Below are 9,341 nucleotides of genomic sequence, written 5' to 3'. Positions count from 1 at the left end.
AGAAAAGGAATTAAGTATAAAATTTGCTCGACACTTGTTAAGACAGAGAGTTCATTTAACGCGCACTCGACACTTTGTTTAAGCAAATAATGTAGAAAAGTAAAAATTAAAATTTCTGCCATGTGATACTATAATATGTACTTATGAAGGTTCTGAGTATTCTGAACAGTGAGATTTCGTCACAAATTATATTTTTTGATTCTACAATATAATAAAATCTTCTATGACCTTGTAGACATACGCACATTATTAAACTATATTAATTTTGTGTCGTGTGATTATTTGCTAGTATTTGCTTTTATTTTATTTGTCATATTTGGTTTCACAACACCCCTGCCCGCACCGCGCCTCCATTGCTGCATGATCAATAGGGCTACTTTCTTGCGACAAAACTCCTGCTTTCCAACCTCGAGGTTGGAATATTTTAATCTTTTTGAAGACATGGACAGCGACTTTCTGCACTCAATGGTCATGCCTCGTTTTGGATTTAAGGAATAAATTCAAAGCAATTTTGTTAGGTCTGAACAAAAATTAATCAAATTTAGAGTACTTCATATTTTTATATAGATCGATGTTCAATGCTTTTTACAGTTTAGTACCGATCTTAAAGGGTTTCTTTGACTATTTAAACGCAAGCTGACAAATTAAGTATATGTAGTTTCTGCGCACCATGCATGGTAATCAGGGTTTAAAGTAGGTGCATGTTGGCCATTTTAGTTCTGAATTATTTCGAGTCATGCTAGACTATTGAAAAGACATGAATTAGAGAGAACGTATACAATATAATATAATTAGATTGGCAGAAAAGCCTAACTTCTTGCCTTTACCGTACTATACGTGTAAGACAAATGGTAAGATATATATCTTAATTTATTGTTGTGTTACATGCATTGCGGTCACTGTTCTTTCACGACCCACCCCCGGAGCTTGACCGAGACAACCATACATGCATAGCGCTACAGACAAGGCAAAGCCCAAATTATATATATTCAATCTTCCAAAGTAGCTAGGTATGAATTATATATATATTTATGGAGTGAATTCCAAGTTGAGATTTGGGGCCAAGGTCCTTTGACCGATTGGCAACAGTACCTCAATTGGGGGCCAAGGTTCTTTCCCACGTATTAAAAAAAAAAAAAAAAAAAAGGTGAAAATTGAGAGGAAACATTCCATATATGCTATAAGAAAAATGAATTTTTATGACCATTATTTTACAACTAAAAAGACTATTTTTGACGAAAACGTACTGTACTACATGGGTTCATATTAATGTTCGATGATATTGCATCTACAAGATTAAGATTGTATTCAAATAATGAGATGATATTAGATATTCTGTGAATAATAGTGAAAATTAAATAAAAAATTAATAAAAAAGTATTAAATAGTAGTATAAAATAGTAAAAAGTAATGATAAAATAATAAATAGTAGTGAAGAATACTCCTAAGATTCATACATATATGTTATCTACCCGTCCTCAAATCTCATCCGATAATTAACTTGGACAATGAATTAGATGGGATCTGAATCTGTCTAGACATGCATGCATGTCTCGAGTGAAATAGGGTTTGTAGGGCAGGATTAATAAACATGTCTTGAAGACGGTGGATTCACCGAAAGTATATTTTAGATCGAAGAAGATTTTAGTGAAAGTTGCTTTGAATTTAGTGGTTTTTTTTTTTTTTAATCATGAAGACCAAAACGTACAAAGGATTTTCTTTTATTGTGAAAAAACGTTTTATTATGTAAAAAGAAGTTTGAGATTGGAACAACACAGATTTCTATATATGAGAAGGTTTTAAAAACCATCGCTCGATCGTTTTACTGGTTGTGCTCGTCATCATTTATAGAATATTATAGCAAAAGAATTTACATACAAAGTCAACATATCCATCTATAGCTATTGTCTATAATCAAGGGATTGCCTATAATGATTGAGTTTTGATAAGAAATACAATATTGCTAGCATGATTTGAGGACGATCTTGTAGATTCTTCTATAACTGTAATTACCCCCCCTCCCCTAAAAAAGCAAGTCTAGCGTCTCAGAATCAGAGATGCGAAGCTTGAAACGTAAAAAGGTAAAGGTAAGTCAGCCGAGACTTTTGGTAAACAAGTCGGCAATTTGTAAGTGAGTAGGGACATAGCAGATCTTGAGCTCTCCAGAGGCCACCAATTATCTCACAAAATGATAATCTATATCAGTGTGCTTAGAATGTTTATGAGAAACCGGATTAACAGCAAGAAAAACAAAACTTTGATTATCACAAAGCATGATCGAAGGAGATGGAGGAGACACATGACGATCCCAAAGAAGATGCCACAACCACTTAACCTCAGCGTCAGTAAGGGCCAATGCTTAATATTCAGATTCGCAGCTGGACTAGGAACCATGGGTTGCTTCTTGGAACTCCAAGACACCAAATTGCCCCAATTACTTTAATTATTTATGAGAAATTCACATATTTTTTTGAATATAATGAGCCTATCCTCCCTTCTCTATTCATATTGAAAAAGATATCAAAACTAATCACTAATATAAGACCAGAATATTCGTAGGACTCTTCTGACCAAACAAATAATTGTCAGCAACGTTGTTTCTTTTTTTTCTTTTTTCCAAATCCAAAGAATTCTTCTTAATTTATACGTAGGTCATCGATTCAGCATTAGATAAAAAAGAGGGGTTGAAATACTCATCATTTTTCTGAAATAAACGGCATAACTAGAAATAGAACGGCGCGTATCGGGACACTAAGCCCAATCGGCATTAGAATAAGCAAGGAGTGCTCAAGAAGAAGATGGAGTGAAAGATAAACCAAATCGAAGAGTCCCTTTAACATAGTGAAGTATCTGTTTAACAACTTGAAAATGAGAAATAGACGACTTATGCATGAATTGACTAATAGCACTGACAGCGTGAGTAATATCCAGACGAGTAATTGTGAGATATTGAAGGGTACCTACAAGCGACCGATAGAGAGATGGATCATCAAAATCTAGACCAGCTGTGAAGAGATGCTGAGCAACCACTATGGGAGTACCCACCGGTTTGGAATTAACCAACTTTGCATGCTGTAAGATCTCTTGGGCATACTTGGCTTTGCTAAGAAAGAGACTAGTAGTAGTGAGATGGGCTTCCAAGCCCAAAAAATAGTTCAAAGATCCAAGTCCATGGAAGCAAATTCACAAGTCAGATTGCCAATAAATCCAACAAGGAGGGCCAAATTGCTGCTAGTCACGATAATGTCGTCAACATAGAATAATAAATAGATTTAGCATCCTTGGAGAGAACAAATATAGATGAGTCAACATGACTACAAATGAAGCCAACAACCAAAAGAAATGAGCTAAAGCGATGGAACCAAGCACGTGGAGTTTACTTGAGACTACAGAGAGCCCGGCGGAGCCAAAAAAACATGTGTGGGGTATTGAGAATCAATATATCCAGGTAGTTGATCCGAAATGCATTTTTTACATCAAGTTGCTAGAAAGACCAATTATTAGAGCCAACCAAGGATAAAACAACTTTGACTGTGGAAGTCTTGACAACAGGACTAAAAGTATTAGTAAAGTTAAGGCCTGGTTGTTGTGTGTAGCCTTTTACAACGAGACGAGCCTTAAGAAAATCCACAGTACCATCAGAGATATATTAGATACGGAAGACCCATTTGGAGCCCATAACATTTTTGTCGAGCAATGTAGGTACCAGATCTCATGTATGATTCTGGTGAAGGGCTCGAATTTGTTCATCCATGGTAGCAATCCAGCCTAGATGTTTAGCAGTGGACTTGAAGCTTTTGGGCTCATACATGGTGAGCAGAGATTAAAGCAAGCCAATGTGAGGAACGGTACACATATGGGATTGATGGGCAGGCTTGAAAATGCCAGATTTAGCCAGAGTCTGCATCATATGAGTGCCAATCCAAGGAGGATGGCTCGAGACTGCAGTGGAGAATGCTTCAGTGTCATGGTCTAGACCAACAAGCAAGAGATAGGAGTCATGCAAGGGCTCAAACTAGGGGTGTACAAGAAACTGTGGAACCGGCCCTGACCGACTCAGACCGGCCGAAACCGCCAAGAAACTAGTCGGCGGGCGGCAACGTTTTAGCAAAACCACCTATCGTTGGTTCGATCGCGGTCTGAAGTCGGCTCAAACCGCTGAACCGGCTGATGTAATAATACTCTTTTTTTTTTTTAATCAATATGAAATGACGTCGTTCTACTTAAGTTTAAGTGGAACGGCGTCGTTTTACTCCTACGTTGTTGTTTTACACACAGATTAAACGACACCGTTTGTTATTAAACCAAACGGCGTCGTTTTGTCTATAAGGTGAAAAAAAATTAGAAAGGCATCTTCTAGTATTAAATCAAACAGCGCCGTTTAGATATTACATAGTCGTCTTCTACCTCATATCTGCATTTCTAACCCTCTCTCTCTCTCTCTCTCTCTCTCTCTCTCTACTTTCTCAGACGAACGACGCCACCGAAAGGGAATCGAGAACCGACCGTAAACTGCCAGAGAACCGCCGGAGTCGATACGGCTGGTTGTTCTCCTCCCCGTCAACCGGTTACGATCAGTCCGTCTACTGTTTTTCCTCTCATCGGTCAGCAGTGGTTTTGCCCAAAAATCGTGTCAAATGGGTCGGTTTTCACCCCTAGCTCAAACATCGAAGGGATAGTGGGCTCAGCATTGAGAGCCTACAAAATAGAAGAGGCACAAAACTAGTAGATGGGTTAGTTAAGCAAGAATTACGCGGACGAGGTTTGGGATCGGGCTTAGTCAATAAAGAGGCCGCTAGTATTACATATAGTTATTAGTTATAGTATTAGTACTAGTATATTATTAGTTATATTAAATAAGTTAATGACTATTACTAATTTAATATATACTAATAAACTAATAATATTAGCGTATTACTAATATATATAATAGTATACTATGTGTATACATATTAAATTATTAATAATTTAATATATCATAATATAATTATATAATTATTAAATAAAATGTCATTATATAAATAAAAATAAATAAATAAATAAATAAAACAGATCGAGGGTAGACCAAACAGACCGAACCAATCTAATCATTTGGCTGTTTAGTCCAGTCCAGTCCACAAAACTTCCCAGGACCGGACCCAACCCGACCGAAGTCCTCCTAGTAAAGACTTTTCAAGGTTGGCCTGTACTCTGTATGCATGTGTCAATTAATTTCGATTGGCCGTTCTTTTTAATCAATGGATAGATGAGAACTGTTTGGGTTAAATTTTTTTTTTTTTTCCTCTTGTTTTTCATGTGTAAGTAATGATTTATTTATTCCTCAATATTGGAAAACATAACGTACGACAGACAACAAAATACAATCGTAACCACCCAAAGTGATGGATAGATAAAATTAAACTTCGATGAATCTTAGTCCATAATGCTAGAATTCAAAAAGCTATTACAGCCTCTAATTAGCTTAAGAATTTTGGACTCTTTCCATGCAAAACCATGGAAAAGCCTGTGTTACTTTCTCCTAATTAATTTTGTTTCAGGAATTTGGGTAGAATAGAATACATTTTTCATGAATCGATTTCCGGTCCTTTCTGGCTATGCACAAAACGCGCGAATGCTTTGAATTACCAGAACCGTGAAAATAGTACTATATATTGAATTAACACATGTCGAAGCAACTAATCTCTAGCTACTTGAAGCTGACTAACACTACATACAATATGAGAGAGAGAGAGAGAGAGAGAGAGAGAGAGAGAGGTGATTACTGATTAGGGAACTGGATAAGACTTATTGTTACACATACACTTATATGATATAGGGCACGTCTCTGCCCCAGTGAGCGTGACGCATGCGAAGCTAACCATGACCAACCGACAAGGTGAACAGGAGCCACAAGCATGCGTGCAATCGGGTAACCTTGAGCCAGCAACTTCGACTTGGAGTAAGTGGCCTCTTTTCACTTCCCTTTGCCCTTCACCGCTGTCCATTGGTGGCAATATGTCTGTGCTAATTGCCGATGTTGTATCTTCCCCTTCGTGATGGTGGCCATTATCTGTCAATCGTCAGAGCAACTATTTCACGTTGATGTCAACGCATATATACGTACCAAGATTATGTCTCATTTATTTATTTAAGTTATCAAGTAAAACTTATAAGGATGGCTTATATATATGTGATTAATTGATCAAATGAAGCCCGAGCTAGCCCGCCTCAAAAGAGATTTAATCCGTTCATGGAGCGACCTAATATTTGCATGCATGACATCGTTAGTTTTACTTTGTAATAAAAAAATATATTACAATTTTACTTACTACATCAAGTTTCTTCGAATTATGAATTTACTTTTACGAAATTAATCTGTAGAAGAATCATTTCTTATATATATTTGCAAAAAATATGTGATGTATGGTAAGTGTGCAGGTTGGAATGACAAAATCTAAATTGATAAGAAATAAAATAAAAGTCTTTTTTCAAATCCTAAAATTCAACCGAATAGAAATTAACTATATGCAAGATACATAGATTCTTAGAAGTAAGAGTATATATACATGACTGCTCCCAAGCCCAGCGGCCGATGTGCCTGGCAATCATGTTGGCTGGAAATGAAACGAGTAGTAGTACTAGTACTGCGAAAAAGATGGAAATTCTCATGGCCTTGGCTTCCCGGTTGGATATAGAAAGATCGAGATCGATGAGCGAGGTATATAGGTCGTGAGAGATTGATGGTATTTAAAAGGGGGGCGCGACAAAAAGAGAAGGAATTGAAGTGTATCACAGGCCGCCGCACGTATAATACGGTGAAGGGAAGTCACATGAAAATGGGTGAGCCCAACGGTACTGCTCACAAGGTTTTCTATCCTTCACTGAATTGGTTCGTTTTGGAAAGCCAGAGTGTTGAGCCATGCAGAGAACATGAATCTTACAAATTATGGAGTTCAGGATGGAGGCTTTGGGTGCCTTTAGTAAGATGTCCCTCATGCGTGCAGTCTGACTGCCAGGCATTTCTCTTAACTCGCTCATGTGATGCGATGTACGCACTGTGACTTGCTCCGTTTTCGGCCTAAGTGCGAGTAAATGAGGTACGTACGTACCCAAGACGTTACGTGATGTGACACGAATTAATGGGCATGGATCCTCGTGAGTTCTGATATTCCAATATGAACTCAGAGTTTACACCAACCATTTTAATTTTAATTTTCGATACTAAAAACAAAACAAAAAGACCTCGATATGTGCTCCCTGAACCGCCTTGTACTTTATGGAAATTTTACCATGTTCAAAAGCTTGTGCTCACGCTAGAATCTCCGGTCAGAGTCCCCCAATGAAGCTGCCTGTACCGGAAACTCTGTAAGAAATGAATAGAAGGTGCTCAAATTTTCAAAGTTGAATTAGGTTTAGGTTGGGTGATGAGAATATTTAATTTTAAATAAAAGTTTAAAATAAATATTTTTTAATATTATTATTATTATTTGGATAGTGGCCAGTGGGATACATACGTATGGGTGGGAATCTTTCGTGTTAAACAAGTGAAACAAACGTAAGTAAATCAAATACACGGTATCAAAATTAACATAATTTGATAATATGTCTACGTCTAAGCTACAAATAATTTTATTATATTGAGAAATTATAAAATATACTTGGATGCAAAATCTCACTATTCAAAATATTTAATAAGGATGGACTTACTAAATATTTATTAAGTATACATTTATAGTATCACACGACGAAAAAATTTAATTTTTAGATTTTTTCATTATTCGCTTGAGTGCACCTCCACCAAGATTTTTGTCTAGTGTTCACTCGAGCTAATTATTGAGTGAGACTCGAGTGAAATCTTTGTATGAGTTAATTCACAAGCTATTTGTCGCGCAAACTTCGATCAAACTTTTTATTTAGTGTTTTTTTAGACAGCAAGCATGCGTTCATGGTCCAAGCCTCGTTGAAAATCTGTCAAAAAAATCATAACGCATTGTTATTAAGTCAAGTGATGAAATCGGACAGATACACCAACAATACCATGCTTCACAAAACCAATATTTTACACTGTGAATTCATTTTCGAACTCTGGGGGGAGATGCAATATTTTTTTATTAGATAATTTGTGTTCTATTTTTATAATACCAACTGCAACTTAGAAAATGATCATAGTTTGCTCCCTAGATTTAACCGTTAGTACATTTTATTTTTATTTTTTTGTACACTTTTAGCAATTTTGCAGAGGTGACAGTCATTAATGTCGAAAGCTTAATCTACATATGATATTAATATTGTAATGCTTCCAAATACGTAATAGCCATTTTTTAAATGCTTTCATTTCTTTTTGCTTTCTAAACGTTCATAATTTCTTGTACATCTCATGAAAATCCTAAGACTACAATGTTTTATATTGGAGAAGTATTGTAATTACAAAAAAAATTTATAAAAATAAACTTATAAATTAATATAGTTCATAAAATAAGTGTATATATTTTATATTCTTACATATCACATCAAATCACGTCAATTATTAAATTTATTTGTAATTAAAACATTTATTTTTATATTATACTTATTCTAAACCTCACATTAGATAGCCAACGACGTCATTAATTGGAATTCATACTAACACAGGGAATTGAACGTTGTTTAAAACTTATCCAAAAGTTTAAAGATGCAATTTAAGTTGAATTGATTAGAGGTGGTTTGTCGCACATCATGCCAAATTCTAATCCTCATTGGAAAGATTCAGAAGTCAACCAAAGCTACTCAGATCTGCTGGACATATGCCCCCACAACAACTACAGCTAGGTCATGATTTATGCCTTTATAAAACAATCCCACTAATCTTTTTTGTGTAACAAGACCTATCAAACTAAGAATGCTTAACAAAGGAAGTAACTTGATTGAAAAAAAGATAAAGTTCCTCCATCAGCAATGCCATTTCACCTATTAAGCAGTGTAATTAAACAAAAGCGGTACTTCTTTTTCTGTTTTTCTTCAACCTTTATATATTCTTTTGTGATTCCTGAATTATTGGTTATTAATTATAAGGTGCAGTGGCATAGTCCATAAAGAAAGATCAAGTAAACCCACCAATTAATACTTCTGTTTAGGGTCCAAGATGATCATTATGATATACTCAAATTATTCTGTGGATTATCTCTAAACTGCAAGATGCTTTGCTTGTCCTCTGGTGGTGGTGGTTACAATTTCATATCAATATTAATTATTTGTGACCCAGTAATGTTACTGTCCCTGTTGATATGGGTGTTTGGTCCTTATCACCAAAGACAATATGTCATATTATATCCGGCTAAGCTCGACCGTCAGGTGGCATGTTTTTTCGTATTAGGATCTGCAAT

General features: G+C 35.8%; 1 long non-coding RNA gene across 1 annotated transcript; it reads right to left on the bottom strand.

The window, feature by feature from the left end:
• Positions 1-5,621: 5,621 nt before the first annotated feature.
• Positions 5,622-7,003, bottom strand: LOC122290348. The gene is made up of 2 exons (XR_006236361.1): positions 6,546-7,003; positions 5,622-6,049 (listed from the first exon to the last, which is right to left on the bottom strand). It is a non-coding gene; the product is annotated as an uncharacterized LOC122290348 (long non-coding RNA).
• Positions 7,004-9,341: the final 2,338 nt, after the last annotated feature.

This window comes from Carya illinoinensis, chromosome 12 (genome assembly GCF_018687715.1).
Source record: "Carya illinoinensis cultivar Pawnee chromosome 12, C.illinoinensisPawnee_v1, whole genome shotgun sequence".
Lineage (NCBI taxonomy): Eukaryota > Viridiplantae > Streptophyta > Magnoliopsida > Fagales > Juglandaceae > Carya > Carya illinoinensis.
Note: the sequence above shows the minus strand (reverse complement) of the source record. Positions and strands in the feature narration are given on the sequence as shown.